Consider the following 24,535-nt stretch of genomic DNA (forward strand, 5'->3'; position numbering starts at 1 on the left):
CCTCGGGAGGCTTCATGGGTGAACTGCTTCCATAGATTTAACCCCATCAAGGTCTTTTGCAGGTTCTTAAACTAAAAATTAAATTAGAAGAATTTCTGAACACAGCAGAGGAAAATTTCAATGATAGACTGACATGAACCTAACACACACACACACACACACACACACACACACACACACACTGATACATCAAATCAGATAGCAAAACACCCATTTACAAAGAGAGAGAGATTTTTTCAGTGAGAAATATGAGTGTCCTCTGTCAGAAGCTTGTGGCTTCTTACATCTGGGATATGCCTGCAGAGTATAAAACCACTAGTGGTTGGGAGATTGGGATTGACATATATGCACTATCAATAATATGTATAAAATAGATAACTAATGGGAATCTACTGTATAGCACAGGGGACTCTACTCAATACTCTGTGGTGACCCTAATGGGAAGGAAACCCAAAAAAGAGGGGAAAAAAATGAAACCACTAGTGGATCCTTCCCTCAGTGGGCCTCATTAGATGCAGTGGGGCTGGGAGTCAAGAGTTTCTAGTTCGTGTCAGTTTCTGGAATCACAGTGCCTTAGAGTTCACTTTCCCAGGTTCATATTGTTCACAAGCAGAGGATCTGGGGACTTGAACCCACTTCTGTTTGGCTCCAAAACACGTGCTCTTAGACAAGTCACTGAACTGCCTCTTCAGTGACAAGAATGGTCATGTCCCTGGCAGTTGGTATCTCTGCCCTGGACACTGGTAGGTATGACCAACAAAGGTGGCCTTTCTTTCCTATTTTGCATACTGAAGTAGTATGCTTAAACATTGATGACCAAACTACTATCAGTATATTTTTCCTCACAGGCTTGGTAGATATATTGTCTCTTTCTACTCTGTATTTTTTATTTTGTTTAACTCTTGGAGTGTGGATCAACTGAAGCTTTTTTAGTTGTAATTAAGAGAAAATCCAACTCAGATTGGAAATATATTGTTATTGAGCTGAAAAGCACAGAGGCAGGGCTAGGTCAGAGAGGCCTGTTCAATAGCTTGGTGATGTCACTAGGTACTTGGTCTCATTCTGTCTCTCCATTCTGCCTTTGATGGTGCCCACTTCATCCCTACGCTGGCTCTCTTCATGGCTCCAGTCGTTCCCCCACATCTAAGGACTTCCATTCTTCCTTGTTTATAACCAGCAGGAAAGCAGGATTGTCAGTTCCCAGAATTCCAAGGAAAAGTCATGTAGCCAAATCAGACTTAGGTCAAACGTCTATCCTGTTTCCAAGGGGATGCAATATTCTGATTGGCTTAGCCTAGCTTGTATCTTCCACACCTGGAACTGGAGTCGGTTTCCTCAGAGCTGTCAGAAAAGAGGGAGGGGAAGCTGGATGCTGGGAAGGCCACCAAGAAGTCTCTACTGAAGACGTTAAAATTATTTCCTCATCCCTAAGTACCTGGTTGGAGTATGAGGGAGAGGACTCACTGTCCTTCTCCACCCCTTCCACCCTTTCCCTTCCCTCCCCATCTGTCTGCCATAATGAACTGCCAAATAGTGAGGGGCAGACACCAAACACGATGGGAAGAGGGGGAGGTTGACTGCATGGACTCCTTCAACAGGTCACCTGCCCTTGGACGCCTGGTTGAGTTTGGCCAGTAGGAAGCTCAGGCGGGAGGTTGGTGAACTGGGGCGCCCATTCTCACTATCAGCTTTGCACTCTTACTGAGGACGTCAGCTCCTGTTGGGAGATTGTTCTCCATGTAGCTACGCTTGGGATTCTGGTAACTTCTCCCCCTCTTTGCTTCTTTGGATCTGGGGGATGGTAACTGGCTCTGTTTCTTCTAGCACGTAGATTCTGCGCTGTCCCTTTTGGTTTCCCTCCTGCACGCAGTTCCATCGTTGAGCCCTTGTGCGTCCAGCTTGCATGTGCCGCACTTCCCTGCCAGGACCCTGACTGCCACATAGCTTCATTATTTACACAGGGATATTTCAGGGCAGGTGAAACACGTGCCATCTCGCGGCTGCATTCTCCCTCTGCCTCAGGGTCTATGCTCTTCTGTTACTTAGTCCATCATCTTTTCATCATCAGAGTCTTAACACTGTTACAGTCTTAACTACGTGGTAGTTTAAACCACACATGTACGAAGACACCACTTTTAGAAGGTACGCTATTCACCTTGCTGTCATTACTGGAACCCATGCAGTTATTCATGGCTGAATTTTAGTGGTCAGGCAGGCTCTGTGGTGTGAATGGGTTGACTGAGCTGAAGGGATCAGTGATCAAGTGGACAGAGGAAACATGTTTTGATATTTTAAGTGCTGAGACAGAGCTAAAGCTTGGGCTTAAAAGGAAAAGTGGGAAAACCCAAGTCAAGGATGGAACCTCCAGTCTCAAGCCTCTGGGAGCCTTCTGCTTCTGCAGCTAGCTGTCTTAACTGCAAAATGCACATTTAAAAAAGCAAGACTTCCCGGGCGGGGGTGGTGGAGCTGGGGTGCGATGAGAGGATGATGCCAGGGAAGCTGTCACACTCGCTCAGCCTCCAACCCATGGATGAGCCCGTGGGCCCAAGCGCTCGTCCTGGGAGAGGTGGCACTGCTCCCTTTGACGCTAGGTCCCTTGTCACCAGAGCTCATTATCTGCTCAATGTGAGTCACCGAGTCCCGCTCGGCGGCCCCCCACACCCTTTACCTGGAGGAGGCTCTGCGAGCCTTCCTGGTGGGAGGACATGGAACAGGGAGGGCCCCAGGCATGAGCCTCCCGGAACCCAAGAAGAACTTGGGCTTTCTCTTTTCTCCTTTTTAGAGAAGCTTGTGGAACAAGGGAGGGGAGAGGAAGGGGCAGGAGAGTGGGAGGGAGAGAGCTTCGTGCAAGTACCTGGGCTTCTGCGTCATGGCTGGCAGAGGAGGGGGACCTGGGAGTGTCTCCCGGTTCACAGAGGCGAAAACCCAGCACTGTCTAGACCCCATTGACACTGTGTAGTTACAGCTGCAGCCCCACTCTCTGCTCCTTGTGCCTGGTCAGGTCCCGCTTGGCTGGTTTCCAATGTCCTCCAGCCTGTCGCCCCCTCATTCCTGTCCATTCTGCCTCGGGATCTTTCTCCAGCCCGTCTCCATCTGTCCGTCTGCATCAGCACTGCCTGGCTCAGGGCCACGCCCTCCCTCACTTAGACCGTGGCCACCTCTTGACTGCGCTCCTTACTGCCGTGCCCTCTGGTCCCGTGAAAGCGCCGTGTCTGACATGCCCCTTAGCCCAGTGTCAGCTGCCCTCCCCGCTCACACACCTGCCTAATGGAAGGTGGTTCTCACGTCTGTGTCCCTGGACCAGGAGTCCTGGGGGAGCCCTTGTCCCATTCATCTCTCTATATACCTAGCACCTGGTATAACATTCAACCAGAGCTGCTGAACTGGAGCAGTTGTGCCCCCCAGGGATGCTGAGCAAGGTCTGGAAACATTTTTGGTGTCAGAACTTGGGGTGTCACTGCCAGTTATTGGATAGAGGATGTGACTAAACATTCTGCAGTGCCAGGGACGGTGGCCCTGCCCACCCGCAGCAAAGGACTGTGCTCCCCAAATGTCAATAGCGCCAAGGTTAAGAAGCCCTGCTTAAGCCCACGTAGGTACTCAGTGCTTGCTGAATGAATACATTATAGAAAAGGCTATGAGATACCGGGTGCTTACCAGCTGCCACATGCTATGCTGACTGCTTGCCCTGTCTTGTCTTGAATCTTCCCTTCGACCTACCAGGAGGGTGTGGGTGTATATTCCTTATGCCTCAGCACCCCTGCATCTAACATTATGCCTGACATCTAAAGGGGCTTAATAGACATCTGTAGAAAGTGAAGCCCAGAGAGGTCATCTGACCTGAGTGTGGCCCAGCTGGACTCTGACACTGTCCATGTTCTTTCCATGACACTCTGCCGAGTAAGAGCTGCCTACAATTTCCAGTGGCTTTTACGCTTGCAGGTGGACTGGCCTTTGGAAACGTGGGCGAAGCAAGTTTTATTCGGCCCCCTTTAGAGACGGGAAAGTTGAATTCTGGGATCCTCAGTGATGGCTCAAGCCTTCCAGGAAGTCAGTGGTGGGTCCCAAATCTCAGTCTTTTCAGAAGAAATAACAGGTGGGTGGGTGAAGGCAGAGGGGTGGGGTCTGTTTCTTCTGACGCTGAGATGAATAGCATTTCCTCTGCCAGAGCCCCTTGACTAGACTCTAAAGTAACCATGTCAGGGTCTGTGGTTGATGTATGTGGGGCTTTATCCAGTTAACTGGGGTTTTATTGCCATTTCTAGCCTCAAGAGGAAGGGGATATGAGGATATATGTATACATATAGCTGATTCACTCAGTTGTACAGCAGAAACTAACTTAACATTGTAAAGCATTTATACTCCAATAAAGATTTGAAAAAAAAAAAGTGAATTAGAAAGACCCCTGAATTTGAGTCAGGACCTGGCTCTGTCAGTCTGGGTGGCCTTGGCTAAGTTCCTTGCACTTGCCTAATCTCATTTTCCTCTTTGGTTAAGTGCAGAGGAGGTAGTTTGGAGGCACAAAGGAGATAAGGTGTAGGAAAACTTGCATCCCATCTCGAGTTCTATTCCAACGCACAGGATCTGTACGAGGGGCTGATCTTTGCGCTTAAAAGTGACCCTTGGTCGTGCTAAGTGAAACAAGCGACAGGAGGGCAAATACCGTGTGATTCCACTTATGTGAAGTATCTAGAAGAGTCAGATTCATAGAGACAGAAGGCAGAACCCTGGTTACCTGGGGCTGGGGGACGTGGGGATGGGGAGTTAGTGTTTAATGGGTACAAAGTGTCTATTAGGTGTGATGAAGATGTTCTGGAAATAGTGATGGTTGCACAATGTTGTGAATATACTTAATGCCACTGAATCGTACACTTAAACTGGTTAAAATGGTACATTTTATGTTATTACAGTACCACAATAAAGAACAAATTAAGAATTGATTCTTGGTTTTTCAAAAGGCTTTGTGTTTGGTCTCATCAGAGTTCTTAATCCAACTTTTCATTTTCTGAATGAAGCTGTCTAGGTGAAGGGAAACCAAATGACCAGCTCAAGGACCCATGCTAGGTGGAACCACGAGGAGCACAGGACCCAGACCACATGACTTCCAGCTTGCTGCATTCCTCTTTGTCCAGTCAAAGCCTCCTTAGCTGTGGGCAGGCTGCTGGTCGTCGGAGAAGCTGCCTGCAGAGATGCTGGGACACGCTTTTTATGAACCAGGAATCCAGGACAAAGGTAAGGAATATTCACAAAGACCAGAAACCAAGCAGATACAGGTGTTTGGGGCATCAAGGCACTTGCTGCATGAAACAAGGGGCGTCTGTTTTGCTTTGTGTGGATGAATCTACACTGGGGTGTTTGGATCAGATGAATGACAGCCGCACGAGCGGGTGCGGTAATCCCAGAACCCACACGTCTGTCCACCCCCGTGTTCTTTGGGCTCGGTGCCCAAGTGATTGTTGAGCAAATGCATAAATAAGCAAACACACTGGATGGAAGGAGCGAGGAGTCACATCCAGTGTTGAGTCTCAGATTTGCCCCTTACTACCTGAGACCTGGATTAGAGTCACTTACCCTTTCTGAGGCTCAGTTTCCTCACCTGTAAAATGGGATAATAATAGTGCTTAATTCACAGGCTGGTCTGGAGGAGTAAGTATCGAACGTGATGTATTTTTAATAGGCAATAATGATGTATTAAGCATGGATTTATACTCGGGTGTCTTCTCTGTTAAACATAGCGCCAAAAACAGACGTCTTCAAGGGGATGCCAGTATAATGGGGGTGATAAAATAGGTGGAGGACGAGCCAAGACCGCATGTGAACGCTGCTGTCCAAGGTGGTGCAGAGAGCAGCCTCTGCCTTTGCGATTTCAGGGAAGTCTCTCCTCATTCTGTCTTCAGTTGTTCAGCAGGCGTGATGTTCGTCTCCTTGCTCAGCCAGCCCTTCAGAAGTGTTGCAGTTTCCACAGGAGATAAAAATCTCCAAAAGGCTTTTGGGAGCAGCAAAGCACTGTGCGTGTGAGCTGTAGTCATGTCAGGTGCTGAGGGAGGGAGGAGTCAGGCCACGAACCGCTGCCTTTGTGCCTCTGGGGCTCCACATTCGCCATGCGAAATGGGGGCCCACTCCTCCGGGGGCCGGGGGCCCAGGTGAGCTTGTTCCTCGTAAGATGCTGTCCCCGGAATAGCAACGTTTCTGAACTTCTCAGCAGAAAGGCCTCGCAGGCTTGCAAGACAAGCCTATCATTATACTTTTTGATTTGGAAAGTAGCGTGCCTCAAGCTTGAAGTGGCGGGCAGTGTGGGTAGTCACGCCTTGGTTTCTTTTCCAGAAAGTCCTCAGCTAGGTACAACACACCTTTGATGAATGTACAGTAGAGTTTTTTCTTCGCTTGATTTTGAAGACCTCATTAATGCCTTCAGAATATGAATGGCTTCTGTTTCCAGCCCTGGAGCTTGAACCTGAAACTGAAACTTTTTAGGGTCTTTCTCACTCCACGTGATTTTCTTTACCAGCCGTCCGCAACTCTGGTCATATTAACACAGGCAAGGTGATAACAGCAGGGAGGGGAGCGGACTGACAGGGGGTGAGGGCCTACCATGCCTGTGGCGCTCTACAAACGTGATTTCTTAAACTCACAAACACCCTGGAAGGTTGCCACTAATAACACTGGTTAAAGTCAGGCAGCCGTAACTCAGGGAAGTGAAGTACATTGATCAAGGTCACGAGGATGGTGACAGACTAGCCTGAGAGGTGGGGCGCGTCAGACACAGGCTCATGCACCCCTGCCACTGCACGATAGCCTCCCAGGCCTCCGCGGCTGGGCCGGGTGTGTGGGGTGGGAGTGAAGAGGACACATTATAAAGGGAGATGCTCTAAATGAATGAATGGCTGTCAACAGAGACAGAGGAGAAAAGCACCCCAGACAGCCTGGGTTCGGCTGCTTAAAATAGGCAAAGAAATTCTTCGGCTAATGCATAATCACCACAGGGATTAATGCAGCTCTGCTCCTCGGGGTTAATTTATACTCCATGAGCCCCTATTAGATGAGATTTCTAAAATGCATAAGAGCACGGAGCTCGTTAGGGACTTTCATAAAAGCCTGGTATGGGAGAAGACAGGGAGGCTGGTGCCGTGAAGCCAGCCCAGAATAACCTGGGTTGGGCTGCCTGTGGGGGCAGGTGCAGGAGTCGCTGCCGACTTGCAGGGCTCTGGTTGCCGGTGGAGTCGTCACTCTTCCTGGCCCCATTTAGCATCAAAGGAAAGCACAGGGCTGGAGAGCAGGGGAGCTGGGTTCTCCTCAATTCCCAGAAGAGTGGAGGCAGGAAGGACCTTGGAGGTCACCTGGGCCAATCCTCCTCTCCCACCCACTGCTGGATAGAAGGGGGCACTGAGGCCCAGAGAGAAGTAAGCTCCCGGTCGAGTGAGCTTCTGGATCCAGCCAAGCGCCCTGCAGTTCCGTCCAGCCTTCTCTGACAATGTCTACTGCTCCTGTCTTCATCCCTCAATCAGCCCTAAGTCCAAGTTCCTGCTCTGGGATAGAAGGTGTCACTCATTGGTTTGTTCATTCTCCCATTCATTCAGTTGTTGAACAAACCTACTGCCCACCTCCTGACCAGGTGCTGTGTTCTGCTCTGGGAAAGGCAGTCAGGCATCACCCTGCCTGCTCCCTCAGAGAACTTGGTCTGGTGTGCAAGGTGCAGTTATAACAATGGTTTCTTTTTCTTTTCTTCTTTTTTTTTAAAAAACTTAATTATTTGGCTGCGCTGGGTCTTAGTTGCGGCATGCAGCATTTTTAGTTGTGGCATGTGGGGTCCAGTGAACCTTTAGTTGCGGCATGTGGGGTCCAGTCCTCTGACCAGGGATCGAACCCGGGCCCCTGGCATTGGGAACGTGGAGCCTTAGCCACTGGACCACCAGGGAAGTCCCATAGCAGTGACTTCTGAGTTTTCTTCTAGCTCTACTGTTCCATGAATCGGTGCTGAATAATTAGAGAATCTCCTGAGTAGTTTGGCTTCTCCAGTCTCTGTCTGTCGGTCCAGGAAACATGCACTGTCAGATTAACCTTCTGGAAAACAACTCCGGGAACTCGACATCCTCAGTGACTCCCTGTTGCCTCGACAGACTCCAAGCTCTGAATCCCCTTTAGATCGTGTACCCCTCACATCTGGTCAATACAGAGTCCCTGGCTGGTTCTGGAGCACACGCCATCTGCTATCCTTCCTTCAACAGTAGGACACCTGGGTTCTTGTTGGTCCACATGGCAGGCCTTCCTTCCCCACGTCCACCTACGGGAATCACACTCTTTAAGGCTCACATGTCATGGCAGCTCTTCCAAGAAGACCTTTCTGAACATTTTCAAGACAGACCATCCCTTACATCTCTGAACTCTTCTTAAAACTCTTAACTCTTTTTTTTTTTTTTCTTGCGGTACGCGGGCCTCTCACCGTTGTGGCCTCTCCCGTTGTGGAGCACAGGCTCCGGACGCGCAGGCTCAGCGGCCATGGCTCACGGGCCCAGCCGCTCCGCGGCATGTGGGATCCTCCTGGACCGGGGCACGAACCCGCGTCCCCCGCATCGGCAGGCGGACCCCCAACCACTGCGCCACCAGGGAAGCCCTAACTCTTAACTCTTGGTTGTATAATTTCTAGAATCTTTAGCTCACACTTAAGCCCTGTGTACCTCAGTTTCCTCATCTGTAAAATGGGAAAATGGTAATACCCATCTTACTCGTTGTGAAGACTGAATACATAGGTATGTGAACTGGAGCAAATCGACTAGGTCAATCAATGTTATTTGTTGTAATGATTGTGTCCATTATTGTTACGGCACTTTTGGACATAGAGTCATACCCATTTATTTTTACACTTTACAGCACCTGTAGGCCGTTTCTTCCATGTAAGTGATTGTTCAATGAACAGTATTATTTAAGATATTCAACCCTTTGTTCATTGAACAGAGGTGTCCTGGTTGCCTGCGAGGCCCTGGGTGTTGAGAACACAGGGGAAGGAGGCACGGGCCTGCCCTCCAGCAGCTCATGGTCTGGAGGGGGACAAACACACAGCACAAAGCAGGCTGCCCTGGGGCAAGGGTCACAGAAGGGATAGGTGCTCAGGGTCCTGCAGGTCTAAGTGGGGGGGTTCATTGTGCTCAGGAACAATAAAAGTAATGGCTCACCCCGTAGGAACTTAAATGGCCTTTTTCTTGTTACCTAAACTTTGGCTGAGCCTCCAAAGTTGAGAACAAATAATATTAAGTGGCCACAGATTCTGAACAATGAAGAGAGAGAATCTATGAAGAACGGCCAAGGTACGGCCCCTAAATCAGTCTAAAGGCCCTTCACTCCCAGGGAGGGCAGAAAAGAATCGCAGGGAGGTTGACGGAAGGGACGGAGGTGGGATTCTCTGCAGTGCTGGGGCGTCCTGTGCCCTTCTGATGGGGTCGGCAGGGCAGGTGAGGGGGCCGCGGGCTTCCCTAGTACCATTTAAAGAGCTCGGCCTTGGGCATTTCAGGGTGCAGGAGTGGCCCAGGGGAGTGGAATGAGAGCCATGTGGATAACGCAGGGCAGGAAGCCAGCCACGAGTGTCTGGCCGTGGGCCCAGGTGTGTCCTGGGATGGTCAGCTGGAGGCGGGGGCTAAGGGGACATCATAAGCCATAAGCCAGAGGTGACATCAGTCAAGTTAGGGGACTGCGGCCAGAGGTCCGCAGTGGACATGTTTCTCCCGAAAGAGCTCCACGAGGAAAGGGGTGAGTATTTAGACACCTGCCATATCCTGCCATTATCCTCTCATTAGTGGGACAGTTTCTGCTCCTTCTGTCCTCACAGGGGTCCCTCTCTTCCCACTCAGCCCTGGAGGAGTCAGAGGCAGCCTAGAGGGAGGAGGAAAGAGGAATGATACTGACGAGCACCGCCCTTCCCCTGAATGGGGGTCTCAGCCTAGGGCAGGCAGATGTGGGGGAAGAGATGTTTAAACAGGGTGAGGCTCTGAGGCTTTGGTATTAGTGGATAGGACAGTTTAATAACTGCACTTAAGAGTTGTCTGGAAAGTCAGAGTGCTTCCCCATGTAGTCGTCGAGTACACAGAAGCTCAGAAAGGTCAAGTAAATTGCCCAAACATGGAAATGAGGGGCTGGGTCCTGAAGCAGGAACAAATTCTAAATTCAAATTTGTGATTAGAGGCAGGACCACAGAGCGCCCAGGGAAAAGCCAGCCCCTCTTCCAGGCTCGGAATAGAACCTTGTTTTGACATAGGGCATCAGAGCAGAGAGTGATTTTTTTTTTTCTTCGAGATTTTTGTTGTTGTTGTTGTTGATGTGGACCATTTTTAAATTCTTTATTGAATTTGTTACAATATTGCTTCTGTTTTGTGTTTTGGTTTTTTGGCCCAGAGGCACGTGGGATCCTAGCTGCCCGGCCAGGGAATTAACCCGCATCCCCTGCATTAGAGGGCGAAGTCTCAACCCGTGGACTGCCAGGGAAGTCCCACGGAGAGTGAGTCTAGGGTGCTGAGCGGCTGACCTCTGGCCAGATACTGTCCACTGCCGCCTGGAGCAAACGGAGAAGGGAGGGGTCGGGCTGAGAGTGGGCGCACAGGGGCGTCCCCTGCAGTGGGGTGGGTGCAGCTGTGCAGCTGTCTCTAGCTGTGGCCATGCAGGTCCCTGGCCTGGTCTCCAGGAGGGAGGCTGCAATTACCACTTTTGGGGAAATCGATCTACACAGCTCTTGATCAGCCAGCGTCACTTCCGTCAGAGCTGAGGGCAAAGCTAGGTGGGAAGAGGGAACCTAGAAGTCACTGGTGTCCCTGGGAAAGGGTAGGGCTCCTGGCTGGGCTGTGACTCAGGCTGCTTCCTGCAGTTGTGTGGACAACACCAGCTCCAGGGAAGCAAAAGCAGAGTGTCGGGGAGGCCCTGGGCGGGTGTGGAGTCAGTCCTCCCTTAGCCGTGCTGGAGACCCGATCCATCTCCAGGGCTGGGTGACAGAGACGAGCTGGCATTTGAGGGGTCCTCGGGTGGTCCGGCACCCGGTTTGTCTCCCATCACTCCAGGAGGCCAAGGTTTACCACTCCCTTTTGGCAGAAGAGAATAAGGAACCTTCAGAAGGGTGAGAAACACATGCAAGATGACAGGGCTCGTTGGTGACAGCCTGGAAGGGAACTGTCACCTGGCTCTCTAAAGCCAGTGTCTCACCAGGGTGAGGAACAATGGCCGTGTGTCGCCTTTTGACTCAGCTGCTCCATCATCAGTGGCGTCAGAGGCAGGGCTGCCTTAGTGGCAGATCAGAGAGAGGTGAGGCGTTCCCTGCAGACCAGACCAGCGCCTGGGTGCTCTCCCCACCGCCTTTGCCCACCGTGCCAGGCCTTGGGGACACGAGGTAGACTAAGATGCGCTAGGCCTTTGCACACACTGTACGCTTGGCCTGGGGCAGCGTTGTCCCCTCCTCCCCAGGCCCTCCCCTTCCCCGTGGCCAATTCTATTGGGCTGGCCAAGAAGTTCGTTCGGGTTTTTGCCCATCATCATACAGAAAACCCGAACGAACTTTTTGGCCAACCAATACAAGGTTCAGCTTGGCTGTCGCCCTCTCTGGAAACCACTCTGACCACAATTTCCTGCCTTTTGCCCCTGTTGCACGTAGAGTTAGTGACCTAGGGGACCCACTGTCTTAACACTTACTGCACTCCTTTGTAATTGCCTATTTGCTGATCTGCCTCTCCTACTAGACCACATACTCTGGGGACTGTCTTTCATGTCTGTAGCACGAGGCTACAGTACGTCCACCCTGTGTCCCACGTTTAGCTCATGGTGACAGTGATGGAAACTCCTTGTTTGTGCTTATTCTAATGTGCGAGGTTAAGTAACCTAAGGCCGCACAGCTAGGAAGAGGCCAGGCTGAGATGGGAGAGTCTCTGGCTGATCTTCATTTATCTGCAGAGTGAGGATGACAATCCTTTTGCCCCTGAAGATTAAAACAAATGTGGAAACAGAAGTGACAATGACTTGGAATGGCAGAGCGAGATGGACTCAGATTTGAATGTGCTTTGGAGGAAGAGACCTGGACCCCTTGGCCTCTGAGGTCTGCAGGGTCCCTGCCCAGAGGAGGGGAGGCAGCGGCTCCTCCCCAGATGCCTTTCCTCTTCAGGGCAGTGAGCCTGGGAGTGGGGAGGGTTCCAGGGAGCAATTTCCAGGGATTTCCTAGCACTTCACTGAAGGGCTTTTAGGCAAAGCAGCGGCTGTCACCACTGCTAACTGTTGGGTGCCGGAGAGCCCAAGTGTCAGAGGCTGTGAGAGCGGAGATGGAAGGAGAAATGCCGGAGAAGGGTGCCGCCAAGAGCCGGTCATCTTGGCAGCAGTGAAGCACGCACGGGCTGCGTTTCCAGGGGCTGGAAAATGAGGCTCCGGAGAGAACGGGCGGGGTGGGGTGAGGAGAGAAGCAGCCCAGCTTGAGGGAATGGCAGCCTCAACACACATGTGTTGTAAGCTGAGCATAGGGTATATGAGGGAAGAGATGTGAGTGCAGCCCCTGATGCGCCCTCGGATGACGGGGTAGACAGAAATAAACAGAAGATAAAGAGTAATAAGGAGGGGGCACACAGGGCCTATGGAAACCCAGAGGAAGTGCAATTAAAACAGAGGCATGGGGCTTCCCTGGTGGCGCAGTGGTTGGGAGTCCGCCTGCCGATGCGGGGGACTCGGGTTTGTGCCTCGGTCCGGGAAGATCCCACATGCTGCGGAGTGGCTGGGCCCGTGAGCCATGGCCACTGAGCCTGCGCGTCCGGAGCCTGTGCTCCACAACGGGAGAGGCCACAACAGTGAGAGGCCCGCGTACCGCAAAAAAACAAAACAACAGAGGCATGCAAATTGTTCTCAGCCCAGGCTGCATAGTAAAATCACCTGGGGAGATTTTAAAAAATATGTTGTCCAGGTCCCATCCTAGATCAATTCAGTATCCCTGGTGGTGCGACCCAAGGGTCAGTATTGTTTTTTTGTTTTTTAAAGCTCCCCAGGAGATTTTGGTTTGCAGCCAAGCTTGAGAACAATATTGGGCCGAGAGATCTGGGGATGATTCTTAGAGAAGGTAGAACTTGAGTGGGTCTTGGGCAGGAGTTGGATGAAGAAGGTGGAGGAAGGGATCTCTGGGGGGGAAGGGTAAGGCGGGCGGAGGCCAGAGGAGACAAAGCAGGACCCAGCAAAGGAGACGAGAGAAGATTCCACAGTGAGGGCTGACAGGGAGGCTGTGATTGCATCTAGGAAAGCCACCCGTGCTCAGCCCAAGGGCTGAAAGCTTCTTGGAATCTATGGGGCAGCGCTGAAACATTTTAGGCTAAGGATGATGTTATCAGGAAAGAAACTGGTGGGTAAAAACTCCCTCCCCTGTCCTTCAGAGGGATGGTTCTGGAAGGAGTTCTGAACCCATCCAATCAAGCTCCCAACTGCCACAGCAACAACTTTGAAAGCCAATACTGGCTTTTCCCCCATCTTTATCTCATTCTCCCTGATGCCGGCCTCACTCCTCCTTTCCAGACTCATCTCCTATACAAACTGCCTGCAGCTGAGACTTGGTTTCAGGCTGCTTTGGGGGAACCACACTAAGACAAGCCCCAGGCAACACCCAGACCTCAGAGAGCTCACTGTCTGCTGGTGGGGTCAGATGAGTGTAGAGATCAGCTCAATACATGAGACACATCTAGTGATGGGCGAAGCACAGGGTGCTTTGGGAAAATAAAGGATGGGCGTCACGACCTATTCTGAGGCGATATTGAAGGCTTGCCAGAGGAAGTGGTATTCAAGGTGAGAACTGAAAATCAGGAAGATATTGGCCTGGTAAAGACCGCGTGTGTGGGTGTAGGGCCAGACAGAGGGTGTGAGGATGAAAGTCAGTGTAGGCAGAGAGCAGGGGCCACTCTAAAGCTGTCTGGAGATGGTGTGACACTGCCTAGGAATTGCACAGAGTTACTCAGGCCTGGAGTGTAGAGTGAGAGGGTCCAAGTGGCCCGAGATGGGACTGTCACTGCAGAGGCTGAGGCCATGGTTTAGGTCATTAGGCCACTGTATCCTGAATGTTGTATGAAGCCACCGAGGGTTATCTATCATGGATAGGAGCTGAAGTATGTGAGTTTCAGGTGCCTAGCACAGGGCTTGGCCCAGAAATTGCCTGCTAATATAACAGTTATTTATCATTATTCATCTTGAGGGTCATTCCTCCTATTCTCTTTACCTACCATCCCTCTTCCTCCTTAACAATTTTGCCTTCACCCTCAATCTGTTCTTTCTGCTGTCTGGAAATATCCAATTGCCTCCAATTAAACAAAGAAAAAAAAATCAACTCACCCAAAGAGGGAGAGTCTGTAGATTCTGTTGCCTGGTTCCTGGCTCCTTCAAAGGCAGGTAGGGATTGGAGGAGAGAAAGAAGGTCTCTTTCCCGACAGGTGGGTGACATTTTATGGGGAATAATAGGAGGATTTCTGTCAAGCAGTCATGATGGGTCCTAACAGTGTTTGGGTGTTTATATATGGGGGAGTATATGTTACAGTGGAGCCCCTAGGCACACAGCATTTCTAGCTAGGCATGGTCGGGGAGGGGTTTCTGGGGTGGGAGACTTTGACCTTTTAAATACTCCTCTGGCATCTCTGGGTCCCCAGCCCTGGCACAGCGTCTGCCCTGGAGTGAGGACACCACTTCCTTCCATGTTAACTGGCAAGAAAGGGAAGCGGCACATGTATTTATTGATGGCCTACCACGGTCCAAGGAATTTTGTTACCATGAGAATAAAGATGATGTGAATATCATCATCCCCAGTGAGCAGATGAGAACGTTGAGGACCAGAGTGGAAGGTTGAATACGCTGGTCAAGGTTACACGATTTGCCGGTCATCAGGACAGGATTTGCACCCACCTGGCCTGAGACCACAACCTGTGATTCCCCTCTCAATATCCCTGCCTCCCTCTCCACAAGGGTCAAATTAGATCATGCCCTGCCACTTCTCCATCCTGTCTTAAAATTAAAATCGGACCCCTATGCTTATTTTAGATTTTCTCCCCTCTCACCTGCTCCCAGCCTCCACCCCTATCAGCAGACAAAGGTACAAAGAAGCTCTGTGAAGCTGACTCTACAGCTGTCTCCATCCATGGATCCCAAGTAGCCCCAGATGCCAAAACTGAAACCACACCATGACTTAGTGAGCTTTACACCCTTCACATTTGCTGTGTTTATGAATATCAACAACGTTTGAATTTATTTTCAGAGAAGGGGAGGAAAAGGAATCCCTTGTGGTCTTTATGACAACATTTAAAATAATCAAGTACCCAAATAACCATTAAAATCACATGGTAGTTAAGAGCATGAGGTCTGGAGCCAGATTGCTTGGGGTAGAATACTTTCACCTCCTCTTGCTATCTGTGTGACCTTGGACAATTTCTGAACTGCTCTGTGCCTCAGTTTGCTTACCTGTTAAATGGGGATAATAATGGCGTCTGCCTCCTAAGAATTAAATAACAGTATAAAACACTAAGAACAGAGCCTGGAAGAGTTAAGCACTAAATATATATTAACTTATTTTTTCCTCCTCCTCTTCCTCTTCCTCCATCATCATCATGATCATCATCATCTTACAACCCATCTCCCTACTCCCTAGACAGAGGCATCCTGTTGGAAAGATGCCCTTGCTTCAAGCTCCCAGCACTGCCTGGGCTTACGTTTCCAGGCTCTTTTCACACTGAACTACAGTTGTCTGCCTAATGATTGCCTCCTCTTCTGAAAAGTGTATTCCTTGAGGGCAGAGCTATTGTTTAAATTGGAGCTTCTTTTCCTGGGTCCATGGAATTCAGGGCTTCCATTAAGTTGAATAGGCGAAATTCATCTTTATTTCACTAACTTCCATGTCAGTGGTTCTCAAATGTGCAGAATGACCTGGAGGGCTTCCTTAAACACAGACTGATGGCCCTCCACTAGGGCAAACAGCCATCCTGGTTTGTCTGGAAGTAAGGGGTTCCTAGGATGTGGGATTCTCAGTGCTAAAATTAGGGGCCTCCTCAGCAAATTGGGATGAGCCAGTCACTATAGCCCCAATCCCAGAGTCTCTGATTCAGTAGAGCTGAGGAGATAATTTGCATATCAGATGGTTCCTACATGATGCCTGTGTTGCTGGGACCACACTCTGAGAACCAGTGATCTGCCTGAAAAGTCGTTCATTGCTACTACGTGGCAACATAGTAGCAATGTAATACCAAACTACAGTATTATTTGCAATACCTGGGACTTACTACCAACAGAAATGATATATATTTTCCTATTACATTATGGATATCTCAAAATATCATTTACACTCACTACCTTGAAATCAGAGTTGTTATGAGACAGCTGATCAATCTCATTATTTAACGTGTTAATTATGATGTGCATAAATTATTATACTACCACTTTCATTTTTAATATTTTGATAACTACATTTTGATGTAATTGGTTTCCTTTGTAATCTTAAATTTTTTCTTTAAAAAATACTGTTCTGGGGCTTCCCTGGTGGCACAGCGGTTGAGAGTCCGCCTGCTGATGCGGGGGACACAGTTTCGTGCCCCGGTCTGGGAAGATCCCACATGCCACGGAGCGGCTGGACCCGTGAGCCATGGCCGCTGAGCCTGCGCGTCCGGAGCCTGTGCTCCGCAATGGGAGAGACCGCGGCAGTGAGAGGCCTGCGTACCACAAAAAAAAAAAAAAAATTGTTCTGAAGATGTATGGACACAAAGCGGGGAATGCGGGGCGGGGGGTGGTGGTGGTGGTGGGATGAATTGGGAGATTGGGGTTGACATATATACACTAATAGGTATAAAATAGATAACTAGTAAAAAAATTAAACTTAAAAAAAATATTGTTCTGAGAAGCTGTCATTGGTTTCTGTAGACTGCCAAAGGAGGTGATAGAAGAAAAAGTATGAGAATCCCTGCCCAGCACCATCTCTGTGCCCTGGCGCCAGGCACAGGGACTAACGTGGAGCAAGAACTCAATGAGATGCTATCTGGAGAACTGGTCTCCTTATTAACCCACAAAATGTTTATTGAGTGTCTAACAGCTGTGAGGAACACCGTAGTGAATAAATGGACCTATTCCCTGCTCTTCAAGGGCTTACAACCCACCGCAGGACATCTATAGACAAGCAGTCAGGTGACACAATGTCCAGAGGCCACAGAGACCCAGCATCCCATGTAAAGATTTCTCTAACTTCAAGTTTCTCTCATTCTCCACGTTCACACCCTCATTCCACCTTCCATGCCGCTGCCAGCACAATCTTTCTGAGACTCACGTCTGGTCTTGTCACTTTCAAACTTAACACTATCTAATGGCTCTCTGAGTTCAGAGGAGAAACTCATACTCTACAGTAGGGTGTACTTGGCCTCCCCGTCCATCTCCTACCCTCACCCTTATCCCAGCCAGAGCTTCTGGTGGTTCCAGACATCAGGCCATCTCACACCTCCATGCCTTTGCTTAGGCAGTACTCTCTGCTACAAGTGCTGTCACGATTTTTTACCTTATTTTAAGTGGCTGATTCCTACCTTTCTTTCAAGACTCAGTGCAAGTTATATTTCTTTATGAAAAATTTCATTTTCTGACACTTCTTCCTGCTGCACTGGAACTGACCCCTCCCATGGTGGTACTCCCGTGGGGTCTTCTGAGTCCGCGTGGCCCAGCCACTCTCCATGGTATAAACCATTCTTCACATCTGGCTCCCCCACTAGAGTGGCGCAGTGCCCTTTCCCAGCTGGATGGTCGTGAGGTGGAATTTATCAATGTATTGCCTGACACCCAGAGGTGCTCACCAAGTGTTACTGTAATAATGACTATATCAGTTATTTCTCTACCCTTTCCCCACAGGGGAAATCAATTTCAGTGAGCAATCAGTCTTTTCTTTTTTAAATAAATTTATTTATTTATTTTTAGTTTCATTGGGTCTTCGTTGCTGCGCACAGGCTTTCTCTAGTTGCGGCCTCCCGCTCTTTGTTGCGGTGCATGTGTTTCTCATCACAGTGGCTTCTCGTTGTGGAGCACGGGCTCTAGGCGCGCGGGCTTCAGTAGTTGTGGTGCGCAGGCTCAGTAGTTGTGGCTCGGGGGCTCTAGAGTGCAGGCTCAGTAGCTGTGGCTCACGGGCTTAGTTGCTCCGCGGCATGTGGGATCTTCCTGGACCAGGGCTCGAACCCGTGTCCCCCGCATTGGCAGGCGGATTCCCAACCACCGCGCCACCAGGGCAGTGCTGAGCAATCAGTGTTAACACCCATTTTACCGTGACCTTTGCGCAATCCCGAACATCGATGACACCTCCTCTTTGCTTGTCAGAAGTTTCTTCTCAAGCCGGCTTTCGGGGGACTCCATGATCTGCCAGCATCCTCTCTAATTACCCTGCTTTCCCCCACTCCTCTGCTCAGGGCAAGAGAGGCTGCCTCCCCTTTTTCCCAGGGGCACCATGTTCCTTCTTAACTCTGCTTCCATCACCACTGACATACGTTCCCCGCGCCCATCCCTGGCTAATCCGAGCCACAGAATCCCCTCCCACTGAAGTGGGCTCCCACTGGCTGATTTAGGGGCTTGACGATGCCATCAAAGACCCAGGTGTTCACCACTTCTCCACCACTGTCCTTGGTTCTGACTCCATCCTTGCATCAGGACCTGGATGGCTACCGAAGTTTCAGGTGCTGCATTTGGACGAGATACTTTGTAGAGGACGAAGGTTGTTCCTGTGGCTCTCCTCATTGAGGAGTGAAGATCCCCTTTTTTCTCAATGACCAGAACTGGGTCCTGTGCTCATCCCTTCACCAATCACTGGCAAGGGGGACGGCTCAGGCCGGCTCTGCTGGAAGGTCAGGCAGAAGAGAACTAGCAACATGAGCATCTACTTAGAAATTCAGATTCTCAGGCTCCAGCTGGGACCTATGGAATTGGAACCTCTGGGATCAGGCCCCTCCCACATCTGCGTGGTTGTTAGAGAAACAGGTGACCCTGATGTTAGTTTGAGGAGAACCTGCTCGCAGCGACCTCCTGGGATGGACATTTCACTGCGGCGTGAGCTGTAGTTTAACTATCTTCACGGCTTTGCGCCGCATCACTCTCAATACCAAGCCTCCAGAACTTGCCGTCCTCTTCCATGCCATCCAGACGTGGCCTGGGTTGCGTTCCCTCCAGAACGTTCCTTGACTTTGGACACATTTCCACCCATCTTTTAATACACATTGTGTCACCCCTTCCATAGGTGGGCCTTTCCTCTGTGCCCCACACACCCCTTCTCACCCCCATCCCTTTGGACATTCCCCTTTCCTCACTATGTCCCTATATAGATCTGTTTCTTCCTTCATGCTCCTGGAGAACACGTCCTTCTTAAGTCTGTAGCCTGAGCACAGAGTGGATGCCCCATACATGCACGTGGAATAAACAAGATGAGTCTAGTTCTTGCTTTGGGGCCTAGGGAGGTGGGTGATGAGTGCTTTATCTAACCTCTTCACTTCTGATAAAGATTCTTCTGTACTCACTGCACACTGTACTGGAAAGACCACGGGCTTGGGGATCAGACTGGCCCATGTTTGAATCCTGCTCTGCCCTTACTAGCTCTGTAGCCTTGACTGATTCACTTAGCTTCCCTGAGCCTCAGTTTCCTCAGCTGTAAAATGGGGTATGTTTACCTCCTAGGACTCCTAGGATTGAATGAGAAGCTGGTGATGACAACCCTAGCATGTAGAAGGCAGTCAACCACCAGTAGCTGTTACTTCCCTGCCTGGCGGCAGCCCTTTCCACAACTAAAGCTCACCCCATTTCAGCTCTGTTGATCCAAGCGGTAATTTTGGGAACTGATGTTGGAAAATATGATGTCACTTGCATTTCACAGCCCTCAGCTGACCGTGAGCATGTGCGTCTACTTTGAATGGTAAGCAGCATCTGAAAGAATTTGTCTCAAAGGCTGTGTGTGTCTCTCTCTGTGTGTGTGTGTGTGTGTGTGTGTGTGTGTGTGTGTGTGTGTGTGTGTGTGTGAGAGGGGGTAGGTGGGGAAAGGAGAGAGAGAGAGAAGAGGATGGGAGGGAGAAACAGATAGAAAGAGAAAATGACGGCCCTCCTTTTGCTAGTCTGAACAAAATAGTGTTGAATATTGTAAATTCTACACAGTTTTTGTTCTTTGCTGGGAAATAAGTCCAAGTCCTTCCTCAAGGGCAGCATATTGGACAAGGGTCCTTGATGCTGGTAAGTGGTCAGCTGTGTTCCACAGTTTTGAGCTCACTGTTCCCGAGGGAGCTGACTGCTGGCTTGGTGTAGTCCTGGAACTGAGCGATTTATCCTTATGGCCATTGAGGGTCTTAGTGGAGAATCACTCGTTAGGAGTCCCAGCTGCCCTAGTCTCCCCTCCTGGGAGGCCTGGACTAGGAGTGGGTGGGATAGGATGGTGGTGAGAGCCTCAGCCCAGGAGTCTGGAGATCCTGGAGCCCAGAGCTGGTGTCTGTTCGCTTTCTGTCAGTGTGAGCTTGAGTGAGCATCTCAGCCTGCTGGGCTCTGACCCCTTATAAGTACAAATCATCGTAACCTTGTGACCAATGCTATGAAGTGGTTGTGCGGGTGAAATGCACAAAATCTGTGACGACATTTTGAAAAACTAAAGCACTTGGAAAATACTGATAAAATAGTCGCGGCAATAATAGCGACAATACCAGCAGCGATACTGTTACTAGTTATGCCAGGCTAACTCTGGCCAGCTTTGTTCAGACTCACACTCTCAGTCAGTGTCTGGGCTTCGCTGCTTCCTGAGCCCTTTGAATTTCACCTTTTGGCATCAGACCTTCCTATTACATGTTCATAGACACCCTTGCTTTTCATGAAACACATTTTTCTTGAAGTCCTGTAAATGGTTCTGGGTTCACAATTGTGGACAAGGTACACGGAGAGGTTGGATAAGGGAGCTTTGCAAGATTCTGAAGTTGAGGATTCATTTCCTCATTTTATAGATGAGAAAAATGAGGATCTGAAAACTGAGTAACTTGCCCGGCCGGAAGGGCAGAGTCTGGCTGGAGCAGCTCCGGCTTCAGGTCCAGTGCAGTTTATCACTCACCCACTGCCCCACTGCTTCTCCAAAATCCTCCCAAAGATCTCCTTCTTTTCTCCCAATGCCTAGGTGTTGAACTAAAAGGGAGTTGGGAGAAAAAGGAAATGAGCGAGACGACATTTTTAGAGGCAAGGTGGTTTTCCAAAAAAAAAAAAAAAGAAGAAGAGCTTTTTATCCCCCCTCCATTTGCAGGTGAAGTAAAGCGAGAAAAAGGATACATGGGGAAATGATGGGGGTGGGGTACGGGACCGCTCACTTTTGTCTCCAGATAAGAATATCTTCCGACTTTTTCCTTTCTTCAGATGTCTGTGCACTAGCAGAAAATGATCTGTTTTTTTTTTTTAAACCATGTAAAGGAAAAATGAAAAACTTTTAGCTTCAAACCAGAGCTATGAACTGCTTGTGTTCACATGCGGGCAGGAAACAGGATTGTCTCTAGAAATCAACTTCAGGACCCTCAGTATCAGGAAATGGGCACTTAGTCAGGTTGATCTTTCTTGTTTATGAAAGTTCTTGCACTGTTGTAGAAAACTAGTGAATTCATTAATTCATAACACCAATTTTTTTTAATTGCCTGGGTCTGAGATGCTCTGAACTTAAATTTTCCCCTTAGATCCTGGCACAGGTCTGGACCCATTGCGCAGGGTTTAGTGCATTGTAAATGGTCAGTACGTGTTTCTTAGGAAATCAGATAAAGGAGGGTGGAGGTGGGTAGGTGGTCTCAACCCCAGCCCGCTTTGGAGAGTCCCCGTTCACTGGCACCTTCCTTATACCCCTTTCCTGGGTTCTCTCTCCACCTCCCCCCCGCCGCCTGGTCTCTCCCTTCCAGCCCTGCTAAATACGCCTGCGGGAAAAGTGTACTTCAAGAAGGATTCAAAGCCATTTCATACTAAAGAATCAACAGCTGGGTGTAGCTCAGGTTTGTCCCTTCTACAATGGTTTGCAGAGTTCTTGCGAGAAATATGCTGTGGGAACTCGAGGAAGCAGCCACTCAGTGTGAAGGCATAGACTTGGAATAAAAGCACTTGGGTTCCACACTGGTCCAGATGTGAGCTGTGAGTTTCACTATCCCCTCTGCTCCCCCTTCTACCTCTGTCCTCACTGGGACAGACACGGCTGCAAGGCACACTGGGATCTCTGCCCAGGCAGCTGTCATGGAGTGAGAAGAAGCAAGCCAGGCAACAGGGAAAACAGGGCAGAAGACACTTCACTGGGGCCAGGGAGGGGTGAGCAGTCAGAGAAATGTCCAAACAGATGTTCAAAAGGAGGGAGAGGTGTTAACTAAACAGGTGAGCAAACAAATCAATGTGTAATTACAAATCATGATATGGTCTACGAGCAAGAAGGCGGAGCCTCGGGCTCCCCTGGTGGCGCAGTGTTTGAGAGTCCGCCTGCCGATGCAGGGGACACAGGTTCATGCCCCGGTCCGGGAAGATCCCACAGGCCGCGGAGCGGCTGGGCCCGTGAGCCATGGCCGCTGAGCCTGCGTGTCTGGAGCCTGTGCTCCGCAACGGGAGAGGCCACAACAGTGAGAGGCCCGCGTACAGCAAAAAAAAAAAAGAATGCAGAGCCTCACAGAGGAAGATAAGTCTGAGCTACAGTAGGAAGGATAAGAAGGAAGTATCCACGCAGAGACTAGGGGAAGAGTAGGGGGACCAGAGGGGAGGAGTCAGGCCCCAGGGAGGAGAGAGACTGTGGTCATTTTTCCCACCCTGTTGAGAAAGTGGCTTATGGATGCAGAGAGAGCAGGGGGTGTCTCCCAGACCCCTCCATCTCTTCTAAGTGACCACCCCAAGCCTGGGCATTTTCTACAACACCTAATAGGAGGCAGGAAAGGGAGGAGGGAGGGAGGGAGGAAGAAAGCCAACCTTTCCTGGGTACTTAATTTGTATTTGCTGCTTGGAAATACATCGTTTCTTTTACGTATATTCCCACCATCCTGGACCTGGGTGGGAATTTCCCAGTTTGTTCAAAGAGCAAACTCAGCCCCGATGCCAGGGTGGCAGAGCTGGTAGGCGTTGGAGTCAAAATTTGTCCGTGGTTATGTGTTCTTCTCACCCTTCCTTGTGCTTCCTCTAGAAGGCGTAATGGGGACAGAACACAGGTTCGAAGGTTTGCATCTCCTACCTAATAATACCTGAGGCTCATGAGCAGCTTCTCATAATGGGCTTTGTCGCACATCCTACCTGTGTCTTCACAAAGGTCCTGGGTTTCTTACTCACAGCCTCCTCTCCTGTTACTATCTTCTCTCACCCCTGAGAGCACTTTCCTCTTTGGTCCTCAGGAGTCAGGAAAGATGGAGGAAGATGAAGATAGGTAGTGGAATGTCACAGAGATGATAATAACCATCCCTTCTGAGAGCCCCTTTGAGTATTCCTTCTGGCTGAATCTTCTTTTTTTTTTTTTAATAAATTTATTTATTTATTTTTGGCTGCGTTGGGTCTTTGTTGCTGCGCGCGGGCTTTCTCTAGTTGCATCGAGCGGGGGCTACTCTTCACTGTGGTGCGCGGGCTTCTCATTGCGGTGGCTTCTCTTGTTGCGGAGCATGGGATCTAGGTGCCCAGGCTTCAGTAGTTGTGGCATGTGGGCTCAGTAGTTGTGCCTCGCGGGCTCTAGAGCACAGGCTCGGTAGTTGTGGCGCACGGGCTTAGTTGCTCCGCGGCAATGTGGGATCTTCCCAGACCAGGGCTTGAACCTGTGTCCCCTGCACTGGCAGGTGGTTACTTAACCACTATGCCACCAGGGAAGTCCCCTTGCTGAAGCTTCTAAGAAGAATCTGGATGAGAAGTTATTAACCCCACACATTAGCTTTATTTCCTCTGCAAGCCAGTAGTAGAAATTAAGTCAAAGTAATTTAAACCCCAGAAAACGTGAGGGGGTTACTGTTAAGGTAAAAGAGTGCTTCAGGCAGCCCAAGAGCAAGAATTATTAGAAAACTTGCTGAAGATTCTCAAACCACAGCCTGCAAACTGGGATGGACTTTCTTGCTGTTGCCCCATCTCTGCTCCTCTTTGAGCATCTCAGTGTGCACCTGTGCCTGCCTCTCTCTCAATAAAACAACAGGGTAGCAACATGGGTGTCCTGAGTTTACATGTCATGGATGCAGTCACTCAACAGACCTTTCTCTCTGTACCAATTCTAAATACCCAGGAAAAGGGACAATCGGCTGCAGCTGGAGGGAAAAGGTATTGCAGCAAGAAACATGACTGCTGTAAACCCCATGTGGGTTGGGGGCGGCAGGAAAGGAGAACCGTGCAGTGATTCCCAGAGAGCAGGCCAGGCAGAAATGGCAATGTGTGCCTTATACTCCATCTTACAGGTGAGGAAACTTGGCCTCAGACAGGTCAAGTTTATCACATCATATAGGGGTTCAGTCAGCAGAATGGGTATTTGACATGTGACTGTCTGATTCCCAGTATGTTTTCTCTGTGCTGTTCCAATGCTTCGCACAGTTTGGAACACACGCCAAAGATGGTATTT

The 24,535-nt window shown here is 49.8% G+C and overlaps 1 long non-coding RNA gene across 5 annotated transcripts in view; it reads left to right on the forward strand.

The window, feature by feature from the left end:
* The window catches only part of LOC113633865 (uncharacterized), a 300,566-nt gene that overhangs the window by 167,778 nt on the left and 108,253 nt on the right, over window positions 1-24,535 (forward strand). For all 5 annotated transcript variants that reach the window (XR_003438390.1, XR_003438392.1, XR_003438393.1 and 2 more), the window contains exon 4: window positions 5,016-5,232. This is a non-coding gene — a long non-coding RNA (uncharacterized LOC113633865). The remainder of the gene's footprint in view (window positions 1-5,015; window positions 5,233-24,535) is intronic.

Source organism: Aethalodelphis obliquidens, unplaced genomic scaffold, assembly GCF_003676395.1.
Source record: "Aethalodelphis obliquidens isolate GAN/ISIS:26980383/991018 unplaced genomic scaffold, ASM367639v1 scaffold41, whole genome shotgun sequence".
Taxonomy (NCBI): domain Eukaryota; kingdom Metazoa; phylum Chordata; class Mammalia; order Artiodactyla; family Delphinidae; genus Aethalodelphis; species Aethalodelphis obliquidens.